This window comes from Lactuca saligna, chromosome 7 (genome assembly GCF_052625555.1).
Source record: "Lactuca saligna cultivar CGN05327 chromosome 7, ASM5262555v1, whole genome shotgun sequence".
In the NCBI taxonomy this organism is placed as follows: domain Eukaryota; kingdom Viridiplantae; phylum Streptophyta; class Magnoliopsida; order Asterales; family Asteraceae; genus Lactuca; species Lactuca saligna.
In genome coordinates this window covers 56354359-56372009 of record NC_136423.1, presented here as the reverse complement: position 1 = coordinate 56372009, position 17651 = coordinate 56354359, and positions in this window count along the sequence as shown.

Here is a 17651-nt window from a genome sequence, read left to right as displayed (position 1 = left end):
ACGGAAGTTGTCTCTGTCTGGCTGAAAGTTGGCATCACTATACCCATTTACTCTTAGGTTATCACTTCCACCAAGCACAATGACCCAGTTCTTAGTTCTTCACAGATACTTAAGAATATTCTTAACTACTATCCAATGAGCTCTACCTGGATTTCCCTAATAACAACTTACCATCCTCAAAGAAAAACCACATCAGGGCGAGTACATGTGATAGCATACATGATAGATCCAACAGCGGAAACATATGGAACTCTACTCATTTATGCTATATCTGCATCATTACTCGGGCTCTAAGTCTTACTCGGTTTGGTATTACTCTGTATAGGCAGTTCTACTTTCTTGGAATTTTCCATACTAAAATGCATTAGTACCTTTTCCTAATACGTACTTTGACTAAGTCCAATTAACTTTTTACACCTGTCTTTCAAAATCGTTATCCCTAGAATATATAGCCTCTCCCAGATCCTTCATGGCGTAATACTTTCCATGCCAAGACTTAACATCTCGCAAAGTTGGAATGTTGTTTCCTATAAGAAGTATGTCATCAACATACAATACCTGGAAGGTTACTATACTCCCACCAGCTTTGATGTATACAAAAGATTCATCTTCACTTCTAGAGAAACCAAACACTTTGACCTTCTCGTCAAAGCAAAGATTTCGTCATCGAGAATCTTGTTTCAATCCATAGATTGATATCTCAATCTTACACACTCTATTAGGTTACTTTGCATCTACAAAACCCTCCGAATGACTCATGTAAACATCCTCAGCCAACTTCCCATTAAGTAAAACAGTTTAGACATCCATCTGCCCAGTTTCATAGTCATGAAATGTAGCTATGGCTAGCATTACCCTAATAGATTTTATCTTGGTCACTGGTGAGAAAGTCTCGTCATAGTAATCCCTTGGGGTTTGAGTAAAGTCTTTCGCAACTGGTCGAGCCTTGAAGGTGTGTACCTTTCTACATGTCGGTCTTCTTCTTGAAGATCCATTTGCACCCAACTGTCTTACGACTTGGTACATTGTCAATCAAATTCCAAACTTGATTGTCATACATAGAATTGATCTCGCTGTCTATTGCCTCTTTCCACATGGCTGACTCAGGGCCTGCCATAGCTTCCTTGTATTTAGCTGGGTCATCCAAATTTACCAGTGTACTATCACTGATAAACGTATCACCTTCTGTAGTAATATGGAATGCATATAACTCTGGTTGTATTCTAACTTTAGTGGAACGCTTAAGAGGCAATAATTCTTCAATTGGTTCAACTGGAATTTCTTCCTCAGGTTGAGCCCTAGTATTATCAGAAGTTCCTTCATTGCTTGACTCTTGAATTTCTTCAAGATCAATAGTACTCCCACTATCCTCTTTGCATATAAGCTCTCTCTCGCGAAAGACTCACCTTCGTGCTACAAAGACCATGTTCTCACTTGGTCTATAGAACAAATATCCAAAGGACTTTTGTGGGTAGCCGATGGAAATATATCTCTCACTTTGAGGTTCAAGCTTGTCGTGAGTCTCTCGTCTAACGAAAGCTTCACAACCCCAAACTTTGATACGTGCCAATGAGGGAACCTTCCCTATCCACATCTTCTGAGGTGTTTTGGCAACTTTCTTTATTGGGACAAGATTAAGAATGTGGGTGCAGTCTCCAAGGCATACCCTTAGAATGAAATTGGAAGTGAAGCTCGACTCATCATGGAATGAACCATGTCCAACAAGGTTCGATTACGCCTCTCAGTTACACCATTAAGTTGTGGTGTCCTAGGAGGAGACAATTGTGAAACTATTCCACGTTCCTTAAGGTAGTCATGGAACTTGATACTAAGATACTTACCGCCTTTATCAGATTTAAGCATCTTTATTTTCCTGCCCAACTGATTCTCGACTTCTTGTTTGAACACTTTAAACTTTTCAAAGCTTTTTGACTTATGCTTGATTAAGTAGATATAGCCATACCTGCTATAATCATCGGTAAAAGTCACATATAATCGACTTCCATCCCTTGTGGTGGATCTGAAGGGCCCACACACATCTGTGTGTATGAGATCCAACAATCTTTCACCTCTTTCACAAGAACCAATGAAAGGTGATTTTGTCATCTTTCCCATTAAACAACACTCACATGTGTCATCTGACCTCAAGTCAAATGATTCCATCTTTTTGGAGTTGGGCCATGCATTTCTTGTTGACATGTCCAAGACGACAATGCCACAAGCAGGCTTTGTGTATACCATTAGACGCATCAATATGCAAAACACTATTTCCTAAATTGTCTATATTCGTCACAGTTTCATACACACCATCACAAGGTAAAGCTTCAAAATAAAACACACCATTTTTATAAGCAGAAATAGAACCATTATTATCATCAAAAGAATATCTAAAACCTTGTTTAAAGAAGGCATGAAATGAATTGATGTTTCATGTCATCTCTAACGAGTAGAAACAATTTATTAAATCTAAACCTAACTCACTACTAAGCACTAAGCTATAAACTCCAATATTGGTAACAGATGAAGACTGCCTATTCCCCAGGATCAAGTTCGTCCTTCGATGCACCACATCCTCACTTCTTCTTAGTCTATGCAAATCAGAACATATGTGAAACCTACATCCTATACCAAGGACCGACAAATGAGAATATGATGAGTTATTAGATAAGATAGTTTACATACCTGCCGATGTTGGCTTCACCTTTCCATCCTTGATATCCTACAAGTATTTCGGGCAGCTTCGTTTCCAATGCTCCTTGTCATTGCAATAGAAGCAAGTAACCTCCTTAGGGTCAGAGACAAGGTGGAGCATCAGAACTGGATTTTCCTTTGGGTCCTGTACTTGACGACCCAACTTGAGACTTTCCCTTCCGGTTTTGTTTGGGACGACCTTTTCTCTTCTTTCCTTTCCCTTACCGTTTGGCTAGAACAGGCATGCTTGTAGGAGATGAAGCAACACTTTTTTCATTCATTCCCGCTTCAGTTGTTCGAAGGAGGTTGTGAAATTGTGACAAAGTAGTTACATTGTTGTTGTTCAAATGATGGGTCAATATTGTAACATCCATAAAGTTCAAGAAAAATTTAAACTTTTCAAACATTCCAAAACCATCCATTATTTACAATTGTTTTCAAAATAATCCAATATCACAGTTTTCCGAGAAATCACAACATGAAAAATGAGGAGGTGCACGATCAAGCCTTCGCATTCCCACATTCATCCGAAGTACCTGAAACAAAATCCACAACTGTAATCCTGAAGCTTAGTGAGTTCCCCAAAATACCAATACATAAAAAATAGTACACATAGTAACAACATCTAATGGGTCCAAAGCTTTACAGATTGGATTAACCTAGAGTACATAGCATGAGTCTGGCTTGCCTATCGGGCCCACAACTCATGTCTGGATTACTCCCAAGCTCGCAACAGAAGAATCAATGTTATTTTGCTAGTTAGGATGAATACCTTGGAAAGTTCATATTTGCATGTATAATAGAGAAAACATAGATCCAAGGTATTTAGGGTTGCATGTACACTTAGGAGTGCTAGAATGCTTAAAACCCAACAGCTAATAGTGGTATCAGAGCTTAGGCTTGTTTTCAATTATACTTGATGCAAATTGCTGAAAAATGCTGAAAAAATCGATTTTCTGGCTTTCTGGGCACTGGACTCGCTGAGTCCACTGATGAACTCGCCGAGTCCATGAAGAAAATCATCCTACTCGTTGAATAAGGTCATACACTCGACGAGTAGGAGCCCCATACAAATATACTTTCGAGTTTTTTGGCTGGAATTGGACTAGGAACATTACCCTAAGATGTTTTTGGACTTATAAAGTTGTTTTTGATCTGGTAATGTTCATGCTAATTCAATTTCAAAGATAACTGTCAATAGATTCATGTTTTGTATTAGTTTAAGGATCAGACTAATTACATGAAAAAGTTTGATTTGAATTATCTTGTTCTTATGAGTTGCTTAGATTAATAGGAAAGTTATATGTAATTATTTTTTTCAATCCAAATTAATCTAAGAGTTGGTTCTAAAATGTGTTTTTGTAATTTTTCCTCAAGTTATATGAAAAGTCACATTTAAGATCCATAAAACTCATAAGGATTTCCATAAGTTATGAATAAGGAAGACTCACATTCTTTTAACAGTTTAAAGTCTTCCATAACTTGTCCTCAAGTTATGGAACTTGAAGGGTTTTTTTAATTAAAACTACTTTAAACACATAAGTTATGGAATTAATTAGTTTTGAATAGTTTCAAAACTTGCCCTCAAGTTTTGGAATTTCTAAAGTTTTCTTATGAATACTTTAATTCCAAGTTAGCCCTTAGAATTTTAAAAGTTAAAATTCAACCCTTATAATTTATAACATTATAAGTTAATATTATTTATATATATGTATAAGAGTAAAGTCAGTCTTACCGTTAGTAGGCCTCATTCACGAAGTCGGTCTATAAGGGGGGTAAAAGGTTACTGCCTATAAAATGGCAGTTTAATAGGTGTCCACTCTCACCCACCGCTTCCTTGACCAGTGGAGGGTCGTTAGCCGATCGAGTAAGACAAGGACTATAATTCTCCCTTCATTAAAAGTATTAATGATAAATACTAAGTAACTAAACTATTAGTAATACCCAATCTTAGTTACTTAGGAAAATATGAATAAGGTGCTAACCCATGAAATTACACTTTGCACTTTGCTTAAGTATCTAGTGGAGCGTGTGTGGTTAACCGGCACACTAACTTGGACTTAACAAGGTAGGAAAAGGGTAACTAAATATTTATCATAGTATCGGTGGAGTGTGTGTGGTTAACCGACACATCGATTATGGGGTAAATATTAAGGGTAGCAAGTCACACCTTGTTTTGTGACTAAATACTTCACACCTTGTTTTGTGATCCTCGGCATCCCAGTCACAAAACCTAAAGGGCACACTCGTGATTGAAACATACCATTGAATAGTTCAATGAATCTCAAAAAAAATCTAGGAGTTTCAAAACCAATTAAAACCTAATAATACATTTCGTTTATCTTGGTGGAAATTGGTGAATCGTCATTTACCTACCTTCAAATATTTTATAACTTGGATTACGGCATCCCTCTTCTAAGTTATAAAATAGTTTGCTGGGTCCTAGCCTTAATATTTCATATTGGGTCTTATATTAAGGACTTTAGATAACTATCTTGAATATCTCCCAAAAGATGTCTAGTTCAGACATCTATGATCCTCCCAAATCTCTTGGAACGTTACTTCCTCCACCTCCTCCAGTTATTCTCCCTAACCCACAAGTTCAAGGTCACTCAAGCCTTATTGGCAAGGCAAGGTCTAGGTGTGCTCACATCTTGGAGATGAAGTCACATACTGACAAGTCGGGAGAGTTGGGTGTCAAAGTCTTGAGAAAGTTGGTGGTTCAATCACTTTCTAAGTCACATAGTGAATTCCTTTGGGACTCCTATGAAACAGACTATGACAAGACCCTTAATGATCTTATCTATTTGCTAAGATCAACTTCCTAAAACTTTATGGACATTGACAATGATGACAATGGAAATCCAGAAAAAGCATTCTCTTCCCAATGTAAAGGGATCGGCCATATTCAACTCGGTGGACCAAATGGTAAAGAGAAAAGCAAAGTTTGTGATAGTACCGATACCATTACCAAAGGGTCTATATGTTTAAATTGCTAAAGGAAGGGGCATTGATTGCAAAGCTGCCAATTTTACCTAAGGATGTTAAAGTTAATAAGTTTGACCCTACTTAAGGTAAAATCCACTATCTAACTCTTCTAAGTTTCTATACTGAGATTCTTGATACATGATGTGACTGCGTCACATGTTGATGTTTGTAAGAATTAAAGAAAAGTGAAGAAACTTAAAGAAAGAATATGCTGAATCTGATCGCGTAGATGGATTTGTATCGCATAGCTTGAAGATCGGATTCTTGAGCTATGTAACAGCCCGAAATCCAGGTTAGCTTTACGACCCTTCTATTTTGGAGAGTTGGCATTTTAGTCCCTTGAAGTTGAAAAGATGATTTGGTACGCTGGGCGTAACTAGCCCAGATGTTCATCCGGGTACGCTGGGCGTACCCAAGGTTACGCCAGGCGTAACCGGCCCAGATGTAAAACCCTAATTTGTGGCCTTGCACTATAAAATGAACATGTAGTCCCTTTCCCTAGCCACCATACACCCTTGTCAGAACCCTTGGAGAGCTGAGATTCGTGCTTTAGCTTGTGTGTGAGTTTTTGAGCTTGAAGTTGTCTTTTCAAGGTGAAGAAGGAGAAGAGGGAGCCATTGTTGGAGCTAGAAGTTGAAGAACAAGTGTAGATTCGAGTTCTACAGTGGTTAGAGATCCATCCTGAGGTAAAAAGCTCAAAGCTTTCCTTGTTCTTCATAAGTTTTGCTTGTCGGACCATTTTTAGGGTTTTTGGTTCAAAGTTGGAGACTTTATGTGAAAAGAGTCTCCATAAGCTTAGATCTAACCTTTTCTAGTGTAAAATGTGTTGAGGAGTCATAAAAATCAAGTCTTGGACGTGGATCTTGTGGCATGCATGAGTTATAGTCTTATTATGGAAAGAGGAAAGGTGTTTTGAGCACAAAGTGACCTTTACAACCATGCAGAGGCTTAAAGGTTCCAACTTTATGGTTTAAGACATATTAGAGGGGTCAGATATGAAGTTTGGATGCAAGTCTTAACCGTTTAAGACCTGAATGTGCTGATCAAAGAAACTGGGCATTACGCTAGGTGTAATCCCAGAACGCGCTGTGTAAGGGGTTGCGTACCTCGTTTCTGGAAGACAAGAGTATGCCCGGCGTACAGGAGCTGGTACGCCCCGCGTACCGCTTACTATTGACTTTTTTTGACTTTTAGGGTTTTAGTCAACATGTGGACTTTTGGGTCAGGGAGGGGTAAAATGGTCTTTTACCCTTCTGTGGAATTTTAAAAGGAATATAGTATAGCCTTGAGAGCCGTTAATGATTTAGAATGATTATTTGATGTGATTAGGTGAGGCTAGGTCGAGGTTACGAGATTCAGAAATATCAAGCACGTGAGACTTAGACATCATACGAGGTGAGTCTTCTCACTATACTGTACTTGGAAGGTTACCTATGTGTGACCGGAAGGTCTGGTATGCTATAAGATATATGTACTGTATGTTAAGTTGCCTGTTTTGTATGCGATATGTATGCTATGCTTGATTTGGGCCGAAAGGCATTATGTTATTGGCTGGAAGGCATTATGATGTAGACCGGAAGGTCAGGGAGTTATGGACCAGAAGGTTGACACGGGTGGGACCGGAAGGTTTACCGGGTCGGGACGGAAGTCCCCTAAGACACATGGACCAGAAGGTCATGGCCCGGAAGGGCGTATGTGTGCAAGTGGTATATTGGGGAAGTCACTAAGAATTTATGCTTACAATTGTTGTGTAATGTGTTTTGGGTACTAGTGAGGACTGTGGGAAGGCGCTGACATGACTCGTACACACATACACATGCAGGCGGATTTGGATTTATTTGATCTTGGGATTTGACATGTTTTGTATTATGATTATGATACATTGGATTTTTATGGTTTGATTTGGATGAAATTATGTTTTAAGAAATGAAAATTTGTTTTGAAAAATTACGTTGTTACAAGCTACTTCTTATGAGTTATGATATATTGCTTAGGAATAGATAACAACAAAGTTTTCATGCTCTTTTGCATTGTAAGGATAGTTTTTCCGCAAAATTTTTAAAATAAAAGGGAAAATGATGATTTTATTTATTTTAAAATATCCTTACAATGGCATTTGAGGAAAAAAAATTGTTGCTTATATGATTCCATTAATAGCAAGAGTGTAAATATGAATTTGATTCTTTCATTTGTGGTAGTGTCTTAATTTACCAATAAGGAAAGCTTATCATCACCCAAGTTTTTAGTTGGATAGAAATAGAAACTTGGAATCATACAAGTTGTACAGTATGATGAATGAGAACTTTCAACTTTGGAAAATTAAGACTAGTTCCTTGTTCACATGTATATGTGAGTCAAGTGAACGACTAAGGGATCGAGTACACATTCTCGTGCACTGATCAAGCCCACCACAAATAATCGTTAAGACTATTCGTCATGATCTATTAAAGCTCAGTAAATATGGTTATACTTACAAGCTCAAGTGTAATTCTGAGACATTGGAAAAGGTTTCAATGTATGGCAGAGCGAGTAAGAAGAATCAAATTAGGCAGAAGGATAAAAGTTTCTCAAATCTGAAATGATGGGAGAGTACTTTAGTATCATATCATATGATCATCTTAATGATTAAGAGACCTTATCGCAATTCATCCTATAAGTGCATTCTGGTAGTTAAGAAGAGGAGTTATGAATTGTTGAAGTGGTCAAATCAAGAAGATGAGTCATACTTCATTCCAAAACAATTCTTAGAGTTATACTCCAAGATTGTAACTTGAGTGACACATCTTAAAGAAGGTTTATTAACACTAGTCAAATGTAAGAGTAAAAGGTTTTCTACTCTTGTACATTTGAAATTGGTAAGTTGTGATTTTTTGGACAAAATAAAGACCAACTAAGACCAATTGTGTGAAGTGTTTGTCTTGATTAGAATCCACACTATCTCTTGGATATTTGACAAGGGAGTATTATATGTCAAGAGGATAGTGGGAGTTTTAAAGGTCTTGAAAGTCTTAAAAACTAATCAAGAATGAAACCTGAAGTTCTTCACTAGCACACAACTTGAGGTTTATAACCTATCGTGTTGACATATTCTGTGCCCATTCCAATTAAATTTGGCTTTGCATATAAGCTCTTAGAGCTCTCCATTGGTTGCACAACAACTTGGAAGTAATGGTAGGCCCTTGAGCTGCCAAATGACAAGAAATTATGATTGAGTTCAGTCCATATGAGTTTGGATTTGTCATTATCCCTGTATTGTGACTATGGTTTTGACAATTTACATGGATAAGAACACATACACCATTAAATCGAAGTGTCATAACGTTTATCTTTGATTCATAAAAATGATGGTGAGGAAACACTTTCACTAAGTAGATTTTAGCAAGATAACAATTGTGATATTTGCATTCTCAAAGTCATTAGTGGAGCGTGTGTGGTTAACCGGCACACTAACATGGACTTGTGAGAAGTGGCAAAGGTCTAAAAAATCGAGACTATGATTATGAAATCCTTTTTCATAGTTCTTAAAAATTGTTTAGACACATATGTGAGCTATCTAAGATAAGGTGTATGATATTGATAAAGTCTTATCAAAGCAATCTAGTATCAGAAATCTGAACTTTGGTAAGAAAGTCAATAAAGTATTGTTTTTTTTTTTCTAGAAGTTCAACTGATTTTTGAGTACATGTTAAAGCTAGTGGGAGCATAAGTGTTATGCTAATAATCATCATGTTAGTGGGAGCATGATAATTATGATAAGTATTTCAAGTTAGCAAGTTAATTATAGAAAACAAAAGTTTCAATTCTTGAGGTTGCAGGGGTTGAAAAAGTTGTTTTGCTATAATTAAGGGAGAGGAAATTATACTTCATTTCAATTCTAAAAGCTTAGATTGAGATTTTAATCAAATTTAGTCAAGAATATATATGAATTTCATAAGGAAATTCTATATATGGGTACATTATTTGCGTTCTAAAATTCTATTATGATTACAGCATCCCTTTTCATAATCTGAATTATGAGAACTTGGCAAATAGAAATGGAAATATTATAGAAAAAGACTGGTTTAGTCTTTATGTGAGACATCATGAATCGTGTCCATATGCTTTGGATATAGGATCGATTACATGTGATATATTCATCCTTTCTAAAATTTTCCAAATGCCTCGGGCATTAAGAAGGGAAAAGGTCTAGAACTGGATATGACTAAAATGATTAAGCAATTGTCGAGGACAATCTAAGGTTTACCAAAGATTGGTTGCTCAGGGACAATCGGAAGTGTAGTATTAATTGTTGGAAGGACCATATTGACATATTTTGAAAAGAGGCAGCTCTTGTTCAGAAGTGATAGTCAAAAGGGGAATGTGGAAATGATTTCATTGGTGGAAGTTGTTCAATAAATCTGTGTAAGATTAGGAAACATAATGCAAGAAGGATGTTTCCAAGGAGTTGATCTCCTTTGGAATGCTCTGTAATGTTTGTTTTCAAGTCTTTGTGACTTTGTGCATAATCATTACAAGAGAATAATTGCATATAAGTTTAGAATCTAACAGATTTCGGTAAAATGGCATGAATTTGGAATTCCTGCATTTGCCATAAGAACTCGGGAGTGTGAAATTAGAATCATTGAAAGTTTGGTCAATTGCTTTATTTCACAAAGTAAGGATCATAGACAAACATAGAGTGCATACTTGGTGTATGGCAACACTATTGTTTAGAAAAACATAGTGTACATGCTCAGAGCATGGGACAACTATTGTTTTAATTCAAGAATAAAGTTGATAGCTGAAACAGTATGCAATGAATAATGTGTAATCATATGGTGATAAATAAAAGGTGTTTTATTTATGTTCATAGGTTTTGATACCATATTAGATTCAATTATTCTTGTGTTTCATTTTGCATGTTTTGACTTCCATAATAAACTAGGTTATTCTTCCGGAATGACTAAGTTATTCAAACCATCCACAGTCGGTCATATGTTGGAAGTAGGTATGAATCAAGACTATCATGGGTTGGCTTATAGAGGTCCAAGTTGGTGGACAAAGTTTTGCTACAACACTCATGAGTGCTCATAAGTTCTGAGTATTGGATTCAACCTGCAGTCATTGGAATCACTTCATGGATTTTATTACAAGTGGTCATGAGATGATAATATCTTATATTCTTCAAACCTAGAGATATGAGTTGTAACTATGAGTTGGTTGTACATTGATTGCATGAAAACGCATTTGGTAACTCGATGTTATAAAACGTGCCTTTGTATATGATTCAAAAAGTAGTAGAACAAGCCATGTGAGTTGAAGTTTATCCATTCCTTTTACCTTCAGGATAAAAGCGATATGTGTGGGCCCCTCGATGATTTAATGATGATACATGTGAGTGCTTGACCAAGCGGGGACTGATTTGATTTGTTCAATCAGTCAGTCATCATGAATTGGAAATCGAGAAACAACAAATGGACAGAGAGAATGATTTATAATCCATGTCTCAGTCCGTATGATATCTAGAATGGAGGAATATATGATCCCTTATCTAATGGACAAGTCATTAACAAAGGTCAGAGTTTATCAACAAGGTCAGAGTTAGACATAAGCTTTTGAGAGCTACGATTGCCATTCGGTTCTTGAAGTCATACGAAATAATAGTTTTAGACTTATTCAAGTGGGAGACTGTTGGATTAATGTCTAAGTCCATAACTATAATTGGTAAGACTTGAACCGACCCGGCATGGTCCATTTGGGTTGCATGGCATCATGCATTTGGATAGACTATAATGAGAGAAATAACACTTAAGGTTGGTTAATATGTTATAAGTTCTAATATATTAATAAGGTTATTTAATTAGTATTGATCAAGAATTAGTTTGGAATTAATTAAGTGATCAAAAGGAGACTAATTAAATATATGGTTTGATTGTGTAAATTATTCATTCTTATATATGTGGGCTTGTGATCCAAGATTCCTTATGTTGGACTAAGTCCATGGGGTGACCCATGGATAATCCATGGATCATAAGGAATGTGTAAAGTTATGAGTTACATGGTGTAACCCTAATAGCCACTATATAAAAGAATTCCATGGCTTAAGAAATCGTGCACTAGTGTGTGAATATGAGGGCTAGACGATTTCAAGGAGTGTTCCATTTCTCTCAAGTCATTCCATGTGCATGTGGTGTTGTGTGAACCATTTGAGGTGTCACACTTGGGGCACTAGGCACTCAAGCTTCATGAAGACATTCTACATCAAAGAGGTATGTAATTCTAACTTGAGATATCCATATGAATCAATGTTATTTTGCTAGTTAGGATGAATACCTTGGAAAGTTCATATTTGCATGTATAATAGAGAAAACATAGATCCAAGGTATTTAGGGTTGCATGTACACTTATGAGTGTTAGAATGCTCAAAACCCAACAACAACATGTCGACATGTAACAGATAAACACACATACAGATAATCAGATAGTATCACAGGTAGTCCTACATGTCTACTGGAATAGCATATCAAACTAGCATGTATCTCTAACTCATACTCAACATATCAATAACTACTAGGATATCAATCCAATGGGCTGGCCTTGGTACCTTCAACCCCTAAGTATAATAAGGAAAACTTACTTCACAAGTAGTGTTGAACCGGTAATATCAATCCCAACTCATAGCTCCAACTCAACTACCTACAATCACCAATGACTGCATTAAAATCCCATAATACCCTCAAAAGTCAAACTTGGTCAACAATGGTCAAAGTCAAAGTCAACAGTCAAGGTCAATAGTCCATGTTGACCCAATTCATCGAGTGCATCTTCTGACTCTCGAGTTCCTTCATGACTAAGAAAATCGTGAAAAGCTCAAGGCAACTCGCCGAGTCATCAAGACAACTCGTCGACTTCATACAGTGTCCATAGATCGAGGAAACATTGGGCTAACTCGCTGAGTTGGCAGAGAAACTTGTCGAGTCTTCCTTGTCTTAACTCATTCAACCACCTCTCAAGCGAGTCTAATACTCCAAACTACATATCTGGTCCCCTAGGACTAAGATACCACATAAAGTTGCTAACTTTACGTCCATGCATGGAATCAAAGGGCTAAAACACTCAAACATTGATTAATAAGGGGTTTAGGGCATGGAGGAGGGCCAAGACTTGATAAAGATGGCAACTTTATGCCAAAAGAGGCCATGAAACGTCCAGATCTGAAGTCATAGATACATAAACTCTCAAATTAAGAGATATAGCAAATAAATAACGAAGGTTATAACTCTTTAACTCAAAATGCTTGCCACAACAGAGTAAACACCAGATCTACAACCTCTCCCTTCAGCCAACTTCTTCAAGCTTCTTGGTCCTTCCAAAAGAGCACCAAAACTCACTCTCGAGTTAGGGCCTTCCAACTAGGGTTTTCTATGGGCAAGGAGGTGATGAGGGAGGCCAAAAATGAAATTTAAGGCCTTTAAATAGGGTGCAAACCCTAAAAATTAGAGTCTCATAATCAGCCTTCAACTCGTCGAGTTAGGGCCTTCCAACTCATCGAGTGGGTCTTGAGAATTACGTGGCCATTAAAACTCAACACGACGAGTTGTGCCTCCCAACTCGCCGAGTTGCCCTAGGAAAATACATATAAAGCTTAAAATTCATTCTTGAAAATTGGAATGTTACAACTCTCCCCCACTTAAATTCGATTTCGTCCTCAAAATCATCCTTACGATCCTTGGCATCCCGGCATCCTGAGGGGGACCTCCACAACTTGAACTCATAACGACCTTCCCAAGTCAATCAAACCTAGCAGAAAATTTCCACCTCGGAGAAACCTAATCCATAATTCCATGTAGCGACCAGTCCCACTTCTTCTAAAATCTAAAGTCGGGAATCTCAAAACCAGTGTCACTCCCTGACAGACCGCTCATACTAAACCATTGCTAATTTCATTCCCCTTATCCCTTAAACTGAGTATCCAACTTCTGATAATTTAAGGTTCCCACCAGAAAACGTAATCACATATCACATGCTATTGCGACAATTCAATGCCTCCTTTAACTCCCGAGCCAAGATGCACATCACTGTTAGCTCATAAGCACAAACACTCGTACCTGGCCTGATCAGCCTCAACCTAGAATGCCATCATGTCGGGTCCAATCAACCATTGGTTTGGAAGACCCAGGGTTTGTTGGCCTAACACCTCAACCCTACCGCTCCTCCTGAGCCTCCGTGCCTACGACTTACCATCGGCCCGTACCGGGCCTTAACCCATCCAAACACAATATGTCATCAACTAGACAATCAGGATCAAGTATGCACATAATACTGACAAAACAAAAATCATACCGCTCCATGTCGCCTACTAATTGCTCATAGTATACAATCCTGCATGCGATTACCACAAAGCAACATGATAAATACTAGGAGAAAGATCTAACTCGGTTCTAAACTCACAACTTGAGATCCAAGGATCTACCATTGCATTCCACCCAAACTCTTTTGATTCATCGCAACCTCTCACTAAAACTGGATGCAAAGATTTTATCCCCGCCGCTGAAACTACCAGTCCCACACTTGATCCAGCCACCGGGTTCCCAGAACCTAGAAGATAGGGACATTCTAACCCAACCAAACCTCCGATTACAACATCATGATGACATTACACTTTTTCCCTGGAACTCGTGACTCGCCCCCTCAACCAAAAGATCCTCCACTTATTGCATAGACTTCCAGACTACAGACCTTGAACGGATATACTCGCGATCCCCAATGAGAGTTTCCACCAGGAGCCCACTCCGAAATGGTGTCTCAAATATCTTCTCGTAAATCCTTCCCTAAAACTGATGAGCATCTAGTTATAAATCTATACCAACCCCTGACTGGAGACACTACTAGTAACATGTAGAAATGATCCTCAAAACATATCGACTGCGCACTTCTCCAAGAACCCGACCATATGATGTACTAATACCTCAATAATCCTTGTCTCTCTACTATACAATTACCAATCACTGATTCGATGAGCTAGATGATCAACCAAAAATTTCCACATTACATCCATTCCCATCGGCTCAGGTGTACCCCCACTTGAACACCCACACGGGACATCATAAAGAGCTCTATGAATTGTGGCCTCATAAGCAATTTCCAACATCGAACCCCAACAACAGCTTGCAAACAACCATAAATATAATGCATACATCCCATAGAGGCCTTCTGATACCTGACTGATACTCCCCACAACCCTTACTGCTCCCTTAATCAAACCAACATATTTGTGGGTCTTCCGATTCCCCATCAATGCATCAATACTAATAGTATCCCAAACAAGAGAAACGAATAATCCTGTCCATTAGGCCCAGAACATGAGTCTGGAATGCCATCCCTGGCCCACATCTGATGATTGGAATGCTCTCGACCTTACACTGACCTTGTTGGCATTACCTCGCTTGCCCAACACCCTAGGCCTAAAGATACTCACCTCATTCCATTGCCTTTAAGGGACCTAATCAACGTTCCTCACAACACCGAGAAAGTACAACAATGTTGAAACCCTGCCACACATGATTCACTTATAGAATAAGTTGTTATCCAAGCAAAACCTTATGAAGTCGTGGTAGTACACGACCCGAAAATAAGGTGATGGTCAAACTCTTGATCCAATCCGCAGACTATAACCCCAACCCAACCATGCACATAAGTAGAACTAACCCCAATGCCACCTTAAACATCACACAGATACACACAAAGAAATTACCACCATGCACATGCTTAGGGAACCCCCAACCTCATGATGGATTGCAACAAGATCCCATAATTTATTGAGACTGGACAGATTCTATCAACACAAAACTAGCTCGTGAAGACTTCCAGGGCGATACCGACGGTTGTCAAAACTTGAGTCCAATAAAAATTAGAATTCTACTCCACCATCGAGGGTAAACATACTCTAAATACTGAGGGAACATTAACACGCTGCACAGGAGGGTAGGTGACGCATCCCTTGCTCTTAACCGTCATCTCTTGGATCCTTCAGAGGATTCCTGCTAAAAGATGAACTCAACGAACGATGGTCTAGAGCATCTTGGCACCTAAACCAAAGAACCATGAGTCCACCTGGGACTAAACATTCCCACTTCTAGAAAGGTTCACTGACGCACACTTGCCCAATAAATCTGAAAATAGCAGTCTGAATAGCAACTGGAAAAACATTCAATGGCTGACGCTCAACCTGAGAATTCCCAATTCTCCCACACTTAAGACACTAACCATCACCCACTAGTGGTGAAACCAAAACATAACCAAACCGATCCAACCATGTATTACCATACTTAACCATGGAATGAATAACATACGCAAAATAATCCTCCAGATACGGATCAAACAAACCCCATGAGAAACCCGAATTCCAGCCGAAGACCTCTGAATTTCCAATTTGTAACTGCTTATAGAGCATGATTAACTATATATTTTTGATCCAAACATACCTTCCTTGCTTGCAACCCAATTAGAATCCAATTCCTAGCTTTCCTATTGCCAAGAATGTGGGCCCTTGCTCGCATTTCTAAGTTACTCATGCCATATCAATCCACATGCACACCCTGGTGCTGACATATTGTTGCTAACCACAACAACCACCTCCTTAAGTCCTTTATGTTGGTGACTAAAACCATAACCTTACCCTAAACTGGCAAATATTTACTCTAACTTCTCATCCTCAAATGAATCTTTTAACCCCATCTATCTACAATCCCTTGATGATAATAAAATTCCCCTAACATTCCCAATGACCTAACGACCCATACGGAAGGTACATGAAGATTCATGATACATAGATCAGGCAAAGCAGAGAACTAACCCAAAATTACTACTTACCCATACCCAACAAGATTCCAAAGCAAAAAACAAATACCGATCAAGGATAATTTCTTCATAAGATTATTACATAATAGGGGGGGTCAATTACGTACCAGAGATACCTTACGGCTTGACCTTGACCTCCTAAGGAACGATGTCGGTGGAACCTAAATTCCCTCCGCCCCCAAAATAGGACAGCTGGACCTGAAATAACTTGGCTGATGACAGTGAAAGTATATATGATCCTTCTTACAATCTCATTGCACATGCACTCTTTCTTTACACTTGAAAAACCTGAACTTGTGACAAACATATACGTGAGTGCCCCCACACTTTCCACACACCTCATGATTCTCCTGACTTCCAGTTCACCAGTCAGCAACCTCAAACTCCTTGTCTTCTTCTGAAAAATCCATCCTCCTCTTTCCTAGTTGTGTCCCCACATCCAACACTCCCCCAGTGGTCATCTCAATAGAAACACCTCTCGTAGTCTGCAAGGCTGCAATTTGCTTCTTGAGTTTGGCAATTACCCTGGAAGTGACCCGATCCACAAACAATCCTTCTTGCAAAATCTGAGAAATCTCCACGGAAATCATCTCCCGTATCTGCTCAACGGACAACACCGGCCTATCCTGGCCACTAGCTCCCAATCTTGATCTGGATCCCGTCTTCAATCATCTCTCCATCACGATACTGAACATAAACTAAGTAGGTATGAGATGAAGCGCATAAAATACCAGGGGAGCTAACTCCCAACAAAGCCCTAGGGGTTGTGACTTCTCTACTATGCATATGGGTCCTGTGCTTTTAGTAGTACGGGCCCATACTACCTTCTACACCTACCCGTATTTGTCTCAGAGATCATCACAACGCTCTAACACTACTCATAAACATAGTCAAACGCTCAATCTTCACTCCTTCATATGGGCTAAATATCTCATAACTGGCCGACCGACCCCACATAATCCATCCTACCACTAACTGCCACATAACCCTCCATTGGTGCCAGATAGCTATTGCATGAACACCATCACATACAACATAACTTAAGCAACCCTAGAATAAAAGATTCAATCCCACAACGGTTCGAATCAGACGAGAGCTGCATAACAAGACCAAATCCCCTAACCTAAGACCGT